This window comes from Lepidochelys kempii, chromosome 11 (assembly GCF_965140285.1).
Source record: "Lepidochelys kempii isolate rLepKem1 chromosome 11, rLepKem1.hap1, whole genome shotgun sequence".
NCBI lineage: Eukaryota > Metazoa > Chordata > Testudines > Cheloniidae > Lepidochelys > Lepidochelys kempii.
In genome coordinates, this window is record NC_136390.1 from 58,032,685 (window position 1) to 58,052,411 (window position 19,727).

A 19,727-nucleotide genomic window follows, 5' to 3' on the forward strand; every position below is an offset into this window, starting at 1 on the left:
GCCCAAGGTCACACAGAAAGTCTTTGGTGAAGCAGAGACTTGAACCTGGGTTTCCTTCATCCCAGGCTATTATCTGACTCCTAGAACCTCGTTTCCTTCTGTGCCTTCATGAAGGTTCAGGAGCAGGGCCTAAGAGGTCACCCGACAGGCTAAGCGGGACCACTTAAATACCAGTTATTAAGCTCATGCATCCCCTTATCCATTCTTTAAAAAAAAAAAAAAAAAAAAACCACACACAGGGTAAAATGTGCCACAGTAAGACAATAAAAAACAGTGTAGACAAAACCTCAAAAAGTCTGGTTACTGTTCAGACAGCAGCATTCTACCTTTGGGGCTTTGAAACATGCTGTGTGTGGGGGACTTTCCATTCCTGTTGAACCTTGGAGCTGAATCCTGTACATTAGAAAACGTGGGCTGTAGACACACAGGATGTGGTACTGAGATAATACTGCTCTCAGAACCTTAACTGTTGCATTTTCAAACCTCTTTATGGATTGTGAAGCTCTCACTTTGAGTGACTGCTGGTGACTTTTTTGTGCCTCTAGGAATGCTTGCAGTACTAATTAGTGGCCTTTTGCAGTGGTTGCATCTTAGCTTCTCCAGCAGCCTGGCTGAGGAAAGTTGAGGATTCCTTCACACTGCTATAGAGGTTTTTGCCAGGAGTCCTTGTACACAGGCTTGCTCCATTCCCAGGATTGGCCCTTACTTAAGGAATGACGACAAGTATCACAAGGGTAGCTGTGTTTGCTGCTTTTACAGATCCAGACTGAGTCCTGTAGCACCTTATAGACTAGCAGACATATTGGAGCATAAGCTTTCGTGGGTGAATACCCACTTCGTCGGATGTTTTCACCCACAAAAGCTTATGCTCCAATACGTCTGTTAGTCTATAAGGTGTCACAGGACTCGTTGCTGCTTTTAAGGAATGATCTTCATCTTGCAAATATTTGTGACTCACTCCTATCTCACCACATGAAACATCCTGAGGGGTTGCTTATCGAGGATGTCATTGGATAGATTATCTTTGATGCAAATAACCCAGCAAGAAAAGCCATACTATTAAACTGTTTAAAAAAAACAACAACCCGGTCTGGAGCTTAGATTCCCATTTTTCAGAGAGAGGACCTCAGGCCTTATTATACTCCATGCTGTACTAACACACAATCATTTAAATAAAATGGGAACAGATGAAGATCTTCAAACAATTTTTCATGCACAAGTATTTTGGGGCCTGAGCCAAAGCCCATCAGGGTCAATGGAAAAATGCCCAGGGGCATCAATAGGCTTTAGATCAGGTACCTAATAAGCAAGCCTTCTTCAGACTGGTAGTGTCTACTAAGCATTTCAGTATATAGCAGCCTTTTTTGCCATTAAACATTTCAACTACACGTATGTGAAACCTACTCCTACGTTTAATAATAAATAGCGCTTCTCCAGATACCAATACACAGATCCAGTATCTGGGGAGTCATTATTTCCCATTATAAGTACATGAAGCTGATAAATGTTACCAGTTTGATGTTACAACTACATGCTGTCACCTTGGTGTCTCTCCATGCTAGTTATGCCCTACACATACTCTGAGTCAGAGTACTTACTTGAAATCTGGAAGGCTTTCAAGTACTGTATGTGAATTGAAATCCATATTTTTTTCCCCACAATTCTTTTTTGACAAGTCATAATATGAGCTCTTTCAAAATATTTGAAAGAGCTTGTCTCTTTACTAGACAGGATGATTTACACAGATTTTGCTGAGGAAGCCTATGTGCACTGAATTTAAAAATAATAGGAGAAAGGTATTTCCTCAGTGTTAGAATTTCGAGAGCACTCATGTGAATTCTTCAGTTTGAGTGGCACCATGTCGGTATCCTCTACTGTTTTTAGAGCTCAAGTTGCTATAACAACTCACTTCATCTGTTCAGTCGAGTACCTGTGTGTCATATTTTTCCTTATGGGTCTCCTGTTTTCCAGACACCTTCTCTCAGATTTTTATTTAAGGGGACCAGCTCATTCCCCCAGTGTTCAGACATGTAAGTAGCTGAAAGGAGCCAAAATTTGTGCTGAAAAGAGTGAAATCTTCACTGAGGACAGAACAAGGCAAATTAAGGACCTGATCTAGTTCCCATTGAAGTAAATGGAAGTTTTGCCAATTACTGGATCTGGATCGGATTATAGGCCACAGGAAGGGGAAAGTGGAGGACTTTGATATCAAAGACGGACAAAGGATGCTGCAATCAGACAATCCTTGACACAGTGGGGATTAGAGCAAGTCAACAAATCAGTCCCCCAGCTGGTCATAAAATAGATATTTTTCCCCCATGGAAAATTTTGACTTTTCAGTTAAATAGTTTGGTCAAAAAAAAATTTTTTTTTTTAAATTGGCCCAAACACCAACATGTTTTATTCAAACCAGTGCTGTAAAAAGCTTTATGGGAGCTGTAGTCCAGGAAAAAAGTCCAGCTCATAAAGGAGAATGGGAGCATAAGACATCTGAACTTCATCTCCCATGATGCTCCATCCCCCCCCCCCACACACACACACACTTGGGAGGTAAATGGGTGCATCATAGGAATCCCTACCCAGGTGTGCCATGGGAGAGGTAGTCCAGCCAGATAGCCTAGTCCATGGAGGAGAATGGGACCATCTGAACTACAACTTGGATGCTGTGGACCGGGTATTATGGGAGCAGGCTCACAGAGGCTTGAAGGTTACTATCACCATGTGCAGCAGGTTACAGCTAGCATTTATCCTCAGTTGTGCTTGCACATAGCGATACTCCTACCTGTTCAGGAGAGCCATATCCTTACTTGGTCTCCTTTGCCCTGTGCAAAGACCTGCAGGATTGACCCTAGCTAACGCACTGCTGTGTGGGCCCCGATAGGCACAGGCAGGCTGGCTTCTTATTTGTCTCACGGTATGCAGAATAATTTTCTCTGAAATCACCCTGGTCTTCTTCAAACACGTCTGTATATATTTGATAACTTTTACATATGTCATTTCTGTATGACAGCCACAACTCCCACCTGGAGTTTTGCAACATTGTCCACATGTTATCTTTCCTGGAGGATACAAATGTGTTGTGGAGACTATTTTTGCACCATAGAGAGAAAGAGAATGCAGAAAAGATTAAGTTACATTCAAATGGCCAAATTGTGGCTCACCTTGCACCATGGGGAAAGAGAAGACAGGGGGCTCCTTCCTGGTACCCAAGAGTAGGTACCCAGGGGGTCTGGGTGGGTTTGTACTCGGGTGGCTAGCACAAGCTGCCGCCTGTGCCACCCCAGCTGCTCCACTATTTTTAGGTCATTAGTTCAAGCAGAGCTAGCACGTCTGTCTACTCACAATGGGAAGCACGCTTCCAGCTGCAGTGTAGGCATACCCAAAGCAGGCAGCCCGAAGGAGCACAAGGAGGGGGAAGACCAGAGCAGCTGTTAGTGCTGCTATGGCCCCAAAGGAACATGACTGGTGGGTTGGGGTGTGACCTCACATCTCCAGCCCAACCCATTCACCCACAGAGGTTAGTGTTGACTTCTAATATTATTTTACAGTGCCCCTAAGTGTGCAAGAGGCCACAGTACAAATACTATGAGAAGATAAAAGTGGAAATCCTGGGTCCACCGAAGTCAATGGCAAAGTTTCCATCAACTTCAATGGGACGAAGATTTCACCCAAAGTTCCTGACGTAAAAGCTTCTGATCCGATTTCAGACATAATTCACTGAGGTGAGTAACAAAACAGGAGGGAGAGGCATAACCTGGAGCAATAAAACAGTTACTTAGCAAAGGCTTGAGTGCAGCACGGTGAAGCATACATTAAAAAAAAAAAAAGAAAACTCGGGAAGAGTAGTTAATTAAATCAATGTTATTTCTTCCAAAAATGCTGTACAATGAAAGTTTTGTTTCATTTTTGAGGTTTTAAAAATATCTCCCCGACAGTGTCCCTGGCCCATGTACTACTCCAGATCATGCAGTATTTAATACTGGAGGTATTAAACAAAAAAGACTCCCTTCCTAAAAGCCAGGATACAAATATACTCCATTCAGGAAACACCCCAGTAAAGAGATGAATTTTGTCATATACCCAGTAGGGCAGCTCACATGCAGAACTGACCTTCATTCATCAACAAGCTAGGCAAGTGTATTATGAGTCTCAGCAATTCTCATTCTGTGGTTTATGGACACAGAACACTTGCTGGCGGTCCACAAAGCATGCCTTTTCCCAGTCGCCAGTTGTTTCTACAAGCTTTAGGCTTTTCATTGCCATGCACAGCTTAGACACCTGCGGTAGCAACTGAAAACCTGGAGGAACCAGTCTAGCAACGTACAAACAATTGTAATTGCCACTGGGATATCACACCACCGCGAATGGGTGGGGAGAGGGCCCCATGAGATGACCTCGCTGTTAAGATGTGGGCCACATGCCAATCCTTTTGCAGAGCCTTTGATTTGTACTGTACGTTCAAGACAGACTGGCAAGAACCAAAGGAATCTCAGAACTCCAGATGCTGCACAAACTGAAATGCGCCACCAAACTTCTCAGTGACTCAGTAATTAGAAAATAATCAAAGGGTACTCAACTTCTTAAACAGCCATTAGAAACAGACAGCTATCTATAAATAGAACCGCAACAACAGGCTAAGAATTGAAAACATCCCCAACCTACATTTGTTTCTATTACACTTTATTGGATTAGCCAGCCATTTTAACACCATCAGCCAGATCCTCAGCTCATGAAAATCAGCACCACTCTATTTTGGAGCTACATCAATTTACACCAGTTGAGGATCTGGCCCTTGGGTTTAAGGTCTGAAAAGCATGTGATAAATCACTAAGAAAGTCTCAAGGATTATTTGTTAAATAATCGTCCTATGGAAACTGCAGCTATATACGCAGAGAGAGACATGTTTTCCTGAACTTTTAGTTGGTTTGTATTCTGGAAAATACCAGTGTGATCCAGGGATTAAATTGAAATGTTTTAACAAAACAACACTGTTCTGCTTCTATCACAAGCTTTTCTTACAGATACACTATAGGAAAGAAACCAGTTAGATCCTTGTTCATACTGCATGAGTTTACTGAGGACTTTCTGTAGATCCATGCATTAACTACATATCATTCAAAAGCCTGAGCTAGAGATATTTCAGATAGAGTAGAACTTTATTATAACTTGGTTCAGAGCTGTACTATATCATAACATACTATAACAAACTGATTGATGGGATCAGGCACTACGCTCTCCTAATTTCACTGTGATGGACTTTCAGGAAATTTAAGAAATAAGTGAATGAAATATTAATACCTTTTAATAAAAGACCATGGCAGTTTGTTTTAAGCAAAGGCTGTCTTTGGGCTTTGAATCAGGCTTTAACTGCAGAGATTTGGCTATATTCGGACTCAATTTACATCCATATAAGCCCACTGATTTCAATTAAAGGTAAACTTGGACCCCCCCCTCCAGGAGTGGCACTCAGAACTCAGACCAAAATTATCATGGTACAAAATGAAAGTTCTTATTTTTATAATGGGGTGAACAAAAATCCTAGAAGCAAATACCCTGACCTTTGGGATGACCAATATCCAGATTTGGATCTGAATGTTGGAGCTTGACTCCATTGCTAATTTCAGGGGGGGGTCACGCAGAATGTAGTTAAGGGCAGATTTTGTTTTATCAGGCAGTAATTACAAATTTCTAGGAAGTGGATACAGTTTGGGGGCCCCATTATAAAGTCCTACTACATGTAACCTGTACTCTTCTCCATATGTGTAATCAGAATTGACAGCTCATTAAGTACCTTCTATACACCCTCAACAAGGAAAACATGAGAGATTGTCTATGTTACTAGGGCAGGTTGGGGGCACACTCAGAACAAGAGATGCTGGAAACTATTTTCAGTAGGCAGCACCACTAACGCTGTGCAAAATGGAAAGCAATCCTCTTTCTGGCACACTTTTGAGAATATGTTAAACGATCATTCTAATTACTGCTTAACTAATGACACCGGAAAGCATGCTTGAAAGTTTTCAGTACAGAGGGCAGGCACATTTTCACTACACTAGTATACTGAACTTTTATCCTGGCTGATATTGCTAATCTCTAAATTAGAAGTGAAGGAAACCTTCCTTTGCCATTAGCCAAGATCTAACCCCTCTGATGCATCCACTAGGACTTGAATATATTCTGAGAAAAGATCAAACTACGGAATGTGCATTCCACATGGACATAGGGCTATATTTTGATCATGGGTGAGCAAACTGGATTCAAGAAAGATGCAAGCTTCCTCTGTCATTCTCACACCCAGACCTTTGTCCATTTTTACAGCAGAAATCAAACTAAACCCTCTTGGATTCTGAGATGTCTGAATAATTTTTCCCAGTCTCATTTCCAGCCATGATTGGAAATGCCGGTCTCAAAATACCAGGAAGCCAGTTCTCATGATATAACTTACCCAAGTTTGCCAGGTCAGCTTTGGATACGTATCCAAATGTTTTGATGATTGTCTGAGGGAGTCCACATTCCAAACTCTTTGAAGGCTTGCCAGTTACTAATCTGAGGTGCATTCAAGATGCAGAAAAAAGAAAGGTAAAGTCTAAGGGCCAAATTAGGAGATACATCTAAGCAAGTTGGTTTAACCCACATGTTGCGGAATCGGAAGAGGAGGGTTCTTGCAGGAAAAGCAACAAATAGGAGGGGCAGGAAGGCTTAAGGTCAGATTTTTAAATGTTTAAAGACATCTTAAGTTGCAGATTGGCTCAGAGTGGGATATTCAAAGGTGCCTAGATGGTTTTGAATATCCCAATAGGAGCCCATCTGCAACTTTAGGTGCCTTAATACCTTTAAAAATCTGACCCTAGCTGCTAAGGACCTGAGCTAAAAATATGGACTAATTCCATTAATATAAGTCCCTCTCTTTTTTCTCCTCTAACAAACAGCTATTCAGCATAAACATTGTTGTTTGCTATATCCCAAGGAAATCTGCTGCTAATTATAATGCTGAACCCAGATGCTGGCGGAGGAAATTAAACTATGTCCTGCATAGTTTATTGGGCTTGTTTTGCTGGATTTGCCAAATATTTAGTGAGACCCTCATATGACTTTTATTATCTAAATATAGACATAAGGGCCAAATACTGATCTCATTCAGAGTGGAGTAATTCCATTAGAGTAAATTAATATAGTTACAAGACACTGGATTTATAGCAGTGTAACAGGGAGCAGTTCTATGATCCAAACCATGGATCAGAACTTGCATACTTCATTTAATAGTGTAAATAATCAGAATTTCTGTCTCTTGAAAAAAATTCCAATATTTCAACACTTTTGTCCCAATTTGGGATGAAAAGTTGAAAAATAGAAAAAGACTGTTTACAGAACAAATTGTACTGACAATTTTTGATTCAGCTATCACGGAACATTCCATTTCGGCTCAATTTGATACTGGGCGGAGAATGCCTCAGCCACTGTAGTGCCTCATGATAGCACAGCAGTCATGGGACTCCCATGATGCACCCTGGTGGTTCCACTACGGGGGAAGTCATGGTGAAAAACAGGAGATGTAGTCCAGGTAAAGAGCCCAGTTCACAGAGGCATCAGGCACCTGAACTCTGACTCTCATGAGGCTCTGCTACAGCTCAGGTAGACAGATTCAGGTTAGGTGGACGTTAAACAAAATGTTTCAACTGGAGTTTGACAGATCAAAACATTCCTGTTTGAACTGACTGCACCTGAAACAAAATACCTTGTTTTGATTTTCCCACTGTAAAATTGAAAAATGTAGGCAAAAAAAAAATAAAAATAAAAATCTGCATTTCTTCACAGAAAAACATTTTGTGGAAACTGCATTTTGTGTAAAAAAAAAAAAATAAATTTTGATGGAAAATTCCCAACCCGCTCTATGTAGAAGTTGAATATACAAAAAGAGGATGCCTGAGTAATACCAACTCACACTGAAGGCAGCAATATCAGTTAAGCAACACAAACTTGGAGCCAGGAAATTTCCTGGGAACTTAATACCTGCTAAGAGAGTTGATGGCCTCAGGTACTGCTGACAGCTTCTAACTCCAGCTGGTCATGGACTTCCAGGAAGTGGCCTGTCCCCCAGCTGGTGCTCTTATTCTAAAAAGAAAATACACATCTGTAAAATTAAAATTAAAATCCATATTCTTAATATTGGGTTTCATTTCAACTGGCAGTCCCAGGGCATTTATAGTGCCTTGTAATGATACATACCTTGGTAAAGCACCTTGAGATCTGTGACTACAAAGTGCTAAAGTATTATTATGGGCCCAGATCATCATTCCTAATATTGGGAGCCAGGGAGGGGAAAGGGGAAAGGAAAGGATAAATATTTGCACTGAGATCCTTGTCAGAAAGGCCAGATTTGCCACTCTATGGGATAGGTCATGGAACCCAATTTGAAACTTGGATCCTCAGGGATCCATGAAGAGGCAAGAGGCCTGGGGCCATCTGTATGAACAGAATAAAATCCAAGTCTCAAACTATCAAGAACTGAGATGGGTGGATACTAGACAAAACAAGCTCATTTTATTTTTTGAGGTTCTCTTAGGGCTTATTCCTACTCCATGGAGCAGAAGGTGTTACCTATTTCTCACCCTCCCTCCACCCATGTACCTTTTTCTTCATAGCAACTTCCCCTCCCTGTTTTGCCTGGGAGAAAGCTACTGGCAAATGAGAACAGATACTGGCTTTCTTCACGTCAGTTCTTTCATCTGGGAATCCCCTTCTATTGCAGGATTTAAGGTACTGCCACCAAATAAACTGTTTCACAACATTCAAATCTTCACCCTTCGCTCCTCTTGCTGTGTAATTCTATGTGGAGCAGCTTAGCTATGACTGTTTGGTACCTGGATTTGGTCTGCCTTTTGCCTGGTCTACAAAGACTTTTTGAATGTATTTAACTGACAAGTGCATTTTCCAAGGTAGCCATGGCAGAAATAATTGTATGTGCTGGTAGGTAGGTTAAGTACCCCCCTTCACTGCAGGGGTTAATGACTGTTCTTGCTGCCAGTCATCTCTGTAGCAATTCAGGGTGCATTCAGCTTTGAAGGGGGTTGGACAGCTCCAGTGCTGTCTGTGTCAAAAGCTAGTTCTCTTTTGGACAAAAGCAGATACAACACAATACAGCTTTAGACAGTATTGATCAGACGCAAGATACTCAAAGTGCTTTACAAAGCAACACGTTACAGGCTTGTGATACAGTGATTGCACAGGCAATCAAAATACCCATCATTTGCTCAGTAATATCTACCACCCAGCCTTGTCCATTAGTATAAAAAAATAGGGGGGAAGGGGGCTTGGGACCTTAAACTTCCACTTGCACAATCACAGTGAGATCACCATTGCAGGTAACGGTATATTGATCCATCGGCATGAACCGGAAATGGGGTTAAAAACATTTAATGCACTAGAAGCAGCAGTCCTTCCCCCTATGGGCTCCTTCGAAAATTCACCCCTCACATCTTTAGGAAGAGAGATTTTGATCACAACGTGTGTAAAGGAAATGGTAACAGTCCAGTACAATGCATTGTGGTTACAAAAGATATTCGTGTGTAAAGCAAAAGGCACATCCAGTACTGTCCCATGGACCCATTTCCTTAACACGCAGGAATATTTTAAAAGGGTAAATGGGATGACCCAGGTAATTATTGGCTTGTTCATCTGACACTGATCCCAGGCAACATAACTGAGTAGGTTACAGGACTTTAAAAATAAAATAAATAAATAAAATCAAAGGAGAGTCATATAATTAATACCAATCAATGGGAGTTTATAGAAAATAGAGCCTCTCAAAATAACTTGGTATCTTTTTTTGATGAGGTGACAAGTGTGGGTGATAAAGGTAAAGGTGTTGATGTGATACACTTGGACTTCTGTATGGCGCTTGATGTGGGACCACATGACATTTTGAATCAAAATGAGAAGGATATCAAATTGACATGGCAAACTTTAAATGGATTAAAAGCTGGCTGATAAGTTTCAAAAATTTAATTGTAAACACAGATTCATCATTGAGCATGTGTGTTTGAATGGGATCCAACAGGGGTTGATTCTATACCATTTAACATTTTTATCAATTACTTGGAACAAAAAAACAAAAACACGTCACTGATAAAAAGTTGACACATGACACAAAATTTGGGGAGTGATAAATAGCGAAGAGGACAGGTCACTGATACAGAGCGATCTGAACCATTTGGTAAACTGGGGGTAAACAAACAATATACATTTTAATATGGCTAAATGTAAAAGTATAGCTCTGGGAACAAAGAATGCAGGCAATACTTACAGAATGGGGGACTTACAGGGCTCTGAAAAAGATTTGGGGGTTATGATGGTTAGTCAGCTAAACATGATCTCCCAGTATGATGCGATGAAAATGATTAGGGGGCTGGGGCACATGACTTACAAGGAGAGGCTGAGGGAACTGTGCTTATTTAGTCTGCAGAAGAGAGAGTGGGGATTTGATAGCAGCCTTCAACTACCTGAAGGGGCATGCCAAAGAGGATGGAGCTTGGCTGTTCGCAGTGGTGGCAGATGACAGAACAAGGAGCAATGGTCTCAAGTTGCAGTGGGGGAGGTCTAGGTTGGATATTAGGAAACACTATTTCACTAGGAGGGTAGTGAAGCACTGGAATGGGTTACCTAGGGAGGTGGTGGAATCTCCATTCTTGGAGGTCAGGTTCTAAAAAGAGAGAACTAAAAGGTATACAAACAGACTTTCACTGTAACCTTCAAGCCCAAATGAGATATCTCAGCTGACAATTGTGTGTAGTATTTTATGACAAAGCCTTGGCTGGGATGATTTAGTTGGAGTTGGTCTTGCTTTGAGTAGGGGGTTGGACTAGATGACCACCCGAGGTCTCTTCCAACCCTAATCTTCTATGATTTTATGCTGTGGCCAAAAGGGCTAATGTGATCTTTGGATGTATAAACAGAGGAATCTCAAGAAGGAGCAGAGAGGTTAGTTTATCTCTGTATTTGGCTCTGGTGCAACTGCTTCTGGAATACTGTGTCCAATTCTGGTGCCCAAATTCAAGAGAGATGTTGACAAATAGGAGAGGGTTCAGAGAAGAGCCATGAGAATCATAGAATATCAGGGTTGGAAGGGACCTCAGGAGGTCATCTAGTCCAACCCCCTGCTCAAAACAGGACCAATCCCCAACTAAATCATCCCAGCCAGGGCTTTGTCAAGCCTGACCTTAAAAACTTCTAAGGAAGGAGATTCCACCACCTCCCTAGGTAATGCATTCCAGTGTTTCACCACCCTCCTAGTGAAAAAGTTTTTCCTAATATCCAACCTAAACCTCCCCCACTGCAACTTGAGACCATTACTCCTTGTTCTGTCATCTGCTACCACTGAGAACAGTCTAGATCCATCCTCTTTGGAACCCCCTTTCAGGTAGTTGAAAGCAGCTATCAAATCCCCCCTCATTCTTCTCTTCCGCAGACTAAACAATCCCAGTTCCCTCAGCCTCTCCTCATAGGTCATATGTTCCAGTCCTCTAATCATTTTTGTTGCCCTCCGCTGGACGTCTTCCAATTTTTCCACATCCTTCTTGTAGTGTGGGGCCCAAAACTGGACACAGTACTCCAGATGAGGCCTCACCAATGTCGAATAGAGGGGAACAATCACGTCCCTCGATCTGCTGGCAATACCCCTACCTATACATCCCAAAATGTCATTGGCCTTCTTGGCAACAAGGGCACACTGTTGACTCATATCCAGCTTCTCGTCCACTGTAACCCCTAGGTCCTTTTCTGCAGAACTGCTGCCAAGCCATTCGGTCCCTAGTCTGTAGCGGTGCATGGGATTCTTCCATCCTAAGTGCAGGACTCTGCACTTGTCCTTGTTGAACTTCATCAGATTTTTTTGGCCCAATCCTCTAATTTGTCTAGGGCCTTCTGTATCCTATCCCTACCCTCCAGCGTATCTACCTCTCCTCCCAGTTTAGTGTCATCTGCAAACTTGCTGAGGGTGCAATCCACACCATCCTCCAGATCATTTATGAAGATATTGAACAAAACCGGCCCGAGGACCAACCCTTGGGCACTCCACTTGATTATTAAAGGATTAGAAAACATGCCTTAAAAGGAGCTCAATCTATTTAGCTTAACAAAGCAAAGGTTGCAGGGTGTCTTGTTTACAGTCTATAAGTTACCTACATGGCGAACAAATGTTTGATAATGGGTTTTTCAGTCTAGCAGAGAAAGGTATAGCACAATTCAATGTCTGGGAGCTAGACAAATTCAGATGGGAAATAAGGGCACAAATTTGTAATGGTGAGAGTAATTAACCATTGAAAAAAATTTACCAAGGATTCTCCAGCACTGCCAATTTGTAAATCGAGATTGGATGTTTTTCTAAAAGAGACACTCTGGGAATTACTGTGGGGAAGTTCTGGGGCCTGTGCTGTACAGGAGGGCAGGCAAGATGATTGCAATGGGCCCTTCTGGCCTTGGAATCTTTGAAACCATGAAAACAAAATTAATGCTGTTGCAGAACAGAGAGACCGAATACAGTAAGTTGACCCAGGATGCTGAACAGCATGACACAGCTCAGGGGCTAAACCAACCGATGCAAATCTTTGGAGCTATGGCAATTTACTCCTACGGAGGACCTGGTTTTGGAAAGAACTCAGTTTTTTGACTAGAGAAACAGACACCCAGGCATAGGTAACAATAGGAACAAGGTTATTAAGGTAAATAACTCACTGCCAAGTTCACAACTGCCCAGCTAGAACCGCCTGTACTCCCAGAGCCAGAGGAAAGCACACAGGAAGGTCACAGAGGAGGTCAGGTTCTAAGAGACCTAACGGTACACAAACTTTCACTGTGACCTCCACGCCCAAATGAGATCTCTCAGCTGACAAATTGTGTGTAGTATTTTATGCTATTTAGTAGAAATAGGCCTGAATGAAACCCCTGAATATGAACTCAAACTTGGAAAAATTCAGATCTGGATCTTTACTTTGCAGCTTGGGTCAATCTATATATATTTCCAAGTTGCCTAGGTAGGGGTGGGCTTTTTTATGCTTGCAAAACTCCCATTGCAGAATCAGCCCATAGACTGTTAAAAGAACACTAAGAATAATGTAAAGGAATTCTTAATGGAAAATATATAAAAGCAATCCTCAAAACCAGTGCTGATTGAGGACAGGGAAAGAGAACAGACAAGTTCAAAAATATTTTTGGTCAAATATTTCTCAACTTCTCCACACCAGAAAAGAAACCTGCCCATTAATTCTGAGAATCTGAGTTGGGTGGGTAAGCACAGCTAAACTTCAAGAAAGTAAACTTGACATATCATCAAAAAATGTACAACTAGAGTGGATTGAAATTTGGAATTTACACACACACGGAAATTCCCATCTCTCAAAATGTCTCTCTCTCTTGAATTGGGTCATAAAGATGAAATATCGAGATTTTTTTCCATAGAACAAACGGTACTGAAAAATTTCAATTCTGAAATGTCAAAACATTTTGACTCAACATTTCCAATTCCAATGCAGTGTTTCGACATTCCCAAATAGAAACGTTTCGTTTTAAATCTGTTTGACATAAATCTGTGGCTGCCTGAGCTGCTGCAGTAGTTATAGCTCAGGGGCCTCAGGCCCCCATTCTTCCCCCTCGCCCAAATCTGGGCTGTATATCCCAAGATGCATTGCGGTCATGAAACTTCCATGAGGTACAAGGTCAGCACAGCCAGAGGGAAGACTGCCGTGCTCGATGGGAGATGAACGTTGGCCAGAAGCCCAGCCCATTGATGAAACTGCGGGCACGAAGCCCTGAACTACAACTACTGCAGCAGCTCGGTTCAGTTTAACAAACCCACCATTTTGAATCAGGTCAACCTTACCGGAAACATGTTTACAATGGAAAATTCAAAACCTTTCGCAAACACTAACATTTTGCCATGGACACTTTCAAATTTTATAGAAATCACATTTTCTCCAGAGGGAAAAAACAACGTGTTAACAGAAAATTCCCAACCAGCTTTATACACAGCCAAAGAGGCAAGCTCAGCAAGGACTATTTTAAATTAAGTGACTGATTTTCCAAGTTGGGACAGAGACCACATTAAAGGTCAGCCCACTTACTCCCATCTGCTTCTTGTACCGTTAGTCATGAGAGCTCACAGAGATTTTCTGGAATCCTTACATACCAAATCTGATCAACACCAACATACTTTGAGGGCAGTGGAAGCACACTGAAGGAACCCAAGTGACAAATATTGAAAAATTTGTCAGCCATGTTAGTGCAGAGAAACCTAGGCTTGGTTCAGGCACCATCCCTATTCAGGAGAGCATTAAGCATGTGGTTATGTCCCACTGAAGAAGGGGCATTAAATGGAAGTTTCAGTCAACCCCATAAAGAAAGATTGCTCTAACTGCTGTCTAGGGGAAAGAAGCCAAACAAATTCTCAGATGCATTAGCTCTCCACTCAGTGCACCTGATTGTACAATTATTTTTCATAAATATAAACTGTATGCAATTAAAAGAATATAAGAATGGCCATACGGGGTAAGATCAATGGTGCATCTAGCCCGGTGTCCTGTCTTTCAACTGTGGCCAATGCCAGGTGCCCCAGAGAGAATTAACAGAACAGGGCAATTATCAAGCGGTCCACCCCGTCATACAGTCCTAGCTTCTGGCAATCAGAGGCTAGGGACACCCAGAGCATGGGGTTGCATCCCTGACCATCTTGGCTAATCGCCATTGATGACTCTATCCCCTAAAAACTTATCTAATTCTTATTTTTAAATCCAGGAGTACACATTTTAGCCTTCACAACATCCCCTGGCAACAAGTTCCACAGGTCGACGGTGTGTTGTGTTTGTTTTGAAACTGCGGCCTCTTAATTTCATTGGGTTACCCTCTGGTTTGTTTGTTATATGAAGGGGTACACAACATTTCCTTATTCACTTTCTCCACACCATTCATGAGTTTATAGTTCTCGGTCATATCCCTCCTCACTCATCTCTCCTCAGCTGCTCCATAACCCTAATCATTTTCTTGCCCAATCACCCAGTTTTGTGAATTCCCTTTGTAAGCCTTCACAGTCTGCTTTGGACTTAACTATCTTGAGTAGTTTTGTATCATCTGCAAACTTTGCCAACTCACTGTTTACCCCTTTTTCCAGATCATTTATGAATATGCTGAACAGCACTAGTCCCAGTACAGATCCCTGGGGGACCCCGCTATCTACCTCTCCCCATTGTGAAAACTGACCATTTATTCCTAATATTAATTGTGGTATACTTTTGATTGCCATTCAATCTGCAATAGATGCTATCAGCATACTGAGTTAATACTGCTGAAATATTAACTAAGATTATAGATAGTGCACAGTATTGAGTCTATTATAATCTCTACCTAGAGATTGCAGAGTTCATAATAGCTAGCAATAAAATATTTTTCATCCACATTACTAGACAGAGAAGATAATCATTGCATGTAAACCTTGCCCAAATATAGCTGAACGTTTCTAACTGTGCAATACTTTCCCCAGGTAATGTTGCACTAGCGTTTCATAAAGAGTTCCTGGTGTTGTCCTTTTAGTTATAAATTATATTTTTTCCAAGGCCAAATTAATACAGAGTCATTTAAATTGCTGGCATTTATATCTTTAATAAGCTATAAGCAGATAATAGTGGGCTATAAAGGATTAATTTTTCTCTTATGTTATCAAAGAGCAGCCATAAAAGTACAAAATCCATGGTTAAACCTGTGTACACACTTCTGATGACAAACATGGAGCCCTCTCCTGCAGACCTGGGCAAGAACCGCAGGATTGGGCCTTTTAAAAGTAGAGTATAGAAAAGGTTCCCCTACAGCATTTATTCATTATCTTCCTGTTTTCTCAGATCTAATGCCAAGTTCCCATAGTGTAATAGCTGTCTTTCCCTTTCTTCTGTTGCATTGCCTTTCATTTTATTTTGAATCTATTCTTATGTACTAAACACCGGAAAATTTCTAACCCAGATTTTAAAGGTTGTAACACACCGAAATTTATAGATATTTTTACATTGCGAGGAATTTGGGGAAGTGCTTTATTGATTTTATAGAAGGGGATTAGGCATCTACAAATACATCTGGGAAACTGCCCTTTTATTTCATCCTTAAAATGTATTTCAGTTACCCATGTGGCTGAGGAGGTTGTGAAGGCTAGGACTATAACAGGGTTTAAAAGAGAACTAGATAAATTCATGAAGCTTAAGTCCATTAATGGCTCAAAGCCAGGATGGGTAAGGAATGGTGTCCCTAGCCTCCGTTTGTCAGAGGGTGGAGATGGATGGCAGGAGAGAGATCACTTTATCATTACCCATTAGTTTCACTCCCTCTGGGGCACCTGGCACTGGCCACTGTCAGTAGACAGGGTACTGGGCTGGATGGACCTTTGGTCTGACCCAGTATGGCCATTCTTATGTGGTTATGTTCTTATTTATCTTGTTTTCACCTTAGAGTGGGATGAACATTTTAGTCAGATTCATTTTATACACAAATTCATCGACAGTGAAGGTATTTGGAATCACAGGGACACCGGAATTGCCAAAGCAGGGCCAGACCAGTGGTCCATCTAATCCAGTATTGTCTCTCCCCCAGAATACTGGGCTGTTTCAGGGGAAGGTGCAAGAAAGCCTGAAGTAAGCATTCCACTTCCACTCCACCACCACCCTTTTCTCCAGAAGGCTCCATCCCCTGGAGAGCTCCTCCTCTTCCCCTCCGCCTTATTGGGCGACCACTCCAACTAACCTCGTCTCATTTTAAGCCATGAGATGCAGTTAAGAATAGTGAGACGTTAGGGGAAAAAACTTGGACTGGAAAAACAAAAAATCAGGACAAGTTTCTTAATAAAGAGCCAGAGTAACACCCTTCATCACCTTGGGTAGCACAGGTAGTCCCATTCACTGCAGTGGTAGTGCTGTAGGCCGAGGTGCTGCTCATTTTGGAGACTTTCACAGGGACAATCTGTCCCAGAGGTCTGACTGGCTGTGAAGCAATCTCCCAAGGGAAATGGTGAAAGCCCTGCCCCCTTGCTATCAGGCACTCTTTCTCTCTCTGTCCCCATGGGTGTATGCACACCTGCGTATCCTACTGAATATCCCACGCACAATCAATATAAATAGACCCAAACAAAAACACACTTATTAATCGGCATGATTTACAAAAAGACCAATCCTTAGTAATGATGGACTTCAGTTATGGACAGGCTTTAATTCCATTGCTCTTGTGGTCAATAGTTTATTTTTAATTTTCAGTGGGTGTCTGTTGCAATTCAGGAATAATTGGATTCCCCTCGTAGATCTTATTTAATACCGGTCAGATCCAATGGGCAGTACTTACAGACTAGGTTGGGGCAACAGTTCTCAGACTGTGGTCCACAGACCATCAGCAGTCTATGGAGCCACTCCAGGTGGCTGGCAGAATGAAATGTTTTGGGAACCAATCTAAGGGATTGGGTTGTTGGAGTGGATGTGGGTCCCTGATGTCTCCTTTATGAAGCACTCTGCAGAATGAAGAATCCTTGGCCTAATGTATTTCATATTTCAAAAATGCGCCAGCTCAGTTTCAAGCCATTATATTTAGAGCTATTTATTGCACTGTCTGTCACCATTTTCCCATTCAGATGGCCGGAGATCAGTTTTTACCACTTGTCTAAAACAAAACCAATGAGCTGGATTCTCCTCGCTCTTCCACTGGTTTTACACCAGTATAACTCCATTTGCTCCCGATTTATACTGGTGAGGAGATCCAAGCCTAATGAGTCCGATTCTCCACGCCCTGTACCTTGTGCAGTCATTTACACCAGTGCCAAGTGGGCATCAAAAACTTTACCAGATCAGAGAGACAGTTCAGTGCCCCCACTTGGCACCAGTGTACAGTGATTACACAAGGTGCAGGGCAATGGAAATTCAAGCTAATCTCTTTAAAGTCTGCAGCTCTCCCCCTGCCCATGAGGCTATTACATTCTTAGCAAGGTGTGGTTCTTGAAATTTGGAGGGAACCAAGTCTCCATTAAGGGCTACATGAGATGTAAGGCATTCTGCACACAGTCCCACAAATTAAATTTCTGTAATGAGGTTATATAGCCCATCCTTGCCAACTATTTTAGAGGAGTGAGGGGTTTAGGGATTATAAGACTGATTCTCCTCCACCTGGAGTTACACACACCAGCATAAGTGAGAGCAGAATCAGAGTCTGAATTCTTCACTGAACTGCTAACTAAGTGTGTAGAAATGTTGTCAGGAGCAAACAAACAAGTAGATCCACCTTACTCAGGTAAGATTCAGGGAAATGGAGACCAGGAGTCAAGAACAACCAATCATGTTAATGGGGTCAGAGTTTAGGAATGCACACGCTTGTCAGATCCTTTTAATTATAAAGGTTATGTTTAGGAATACAAGTCAGGCTTGCAGCTGTGAAAACATCTCACTTAAAGACTATCACTAGTTAGTGAATATTTCCTGATCTCCACATTCTCTCTGAGAAAAACATTTATAAAGTGGAATGTTTTTGTGACATACTATTAAACTCAATAATCATTTTTTAAATTTTTGACCTGTGGAGTACTCTCTTCCTGTGAACATAGGTGTGGTGTGAAATGTCATTTATAAAAATCACAATTCACTCGCAAAAAGCTGCCGTTGAAAGGCTCTCCATTCAAGCAAAAATCAGCAAGACTCCCCATGCCTGCAGATTTCACTCAGCCAAAGACTTTGGAGTGAACCTCTCCTCAGTGAGGAGAACTTTCCAAGTCCTATTAAGGACCCAACTAAAACCTCAGATCTGCACAACTTCAAGCTTTGAGACAATGCAGTGTCAACCTGTGGAACTCCTTGCCAGATGATGTTGTGAAGGTCAAGACTATAACAGCGTTCAAAAAAGAACTAGATAAATTCAGGGAGGATAGGTCCATCAATGGCTATTAGCCAGGATGGGCAGGGATGGTGTCCCTAACCTGTTTGCCAGAAGCTGGGAATGGGCAACAGGGGATGGATAACTTGATGAATACCAGTTCTGTTCATTCCCTCTGGGACACCTGGCATGGGCCACTGTCGGAAGACAGGATACTGGGCTAGATGGACCTTTAGTCTGATCCAGTATGGCCATTCTTTGTTCTTATGAGACAGTTGAAATCCACATCTGGACTTTTCACCTTGGCCGATTTCTACACACACTGTTCATTCAGGCCCTGCTCCAAAGCCCACTGAAGTCAGTAAGAAGCTTTCCATTTATTTCAATGGGCTTTGTATCCGGTCCTTATTTTCTTCCACTTGTTTTGGGGGAACTTGGGCCAAATTTTTGAGAAATTGGTGCCTCAAATTAAAACACGTAAATCCACATTGAGGGACCTAAAAATAACTGGTCTGATTTTCAGGCTAAACACCTCCAAAAAAAATCAAGACAACTATTTAGCCACCGACATTTCAGAACTGCTTTGGTTTCATTGGTATCAACGTATGCTAGTGAAGACTCACCTTCATCATATGACCTGAACCAATTACCTCTTGGGGTTCCCTAGGCAGAGATTCACAATGCTCGGCTCCTTCCAATCAGATGAAAGGGCTTCCATTAGCCCCTTCACTATGAGCCCTAATTTTGGACTGTAGCAATTATTCTACCTGGGCACCATACAACAGCCGCTCCATACAGTACATACATATACCGCAGTGTCGAGAGATTGGGCTGGTTCCTCGGAGACCAAAATA

General features: G+C 41.9%; 1 long non-coding RNA gene across 1 annotated transcript in view; it reads right to left on the reverse strand.

The window, feature by feature from the left end:
• The window catches only part of LOC140895318 (uncharacterized), a 200,309-nt gene that overhangs the window by 134,379 nt on the left and 46,203 nt on the right, over positions 1-19,727 (reverse strand). Inside the window, exons 2-3 of the long non-coding RNA XR_012154168.2 lie at positions 8,011-8,112; positions 6,446-6,546 (exon numbers count right to left, since the gene is read on the reverse strand). This is a non-coding gene — a long non-coding RNA (uncharacterized LOC140895318). The remainder of the gene's footprint in view (positions 1-6,445; positions 6,547-8,010; positions 8,113-19,727) is intronic.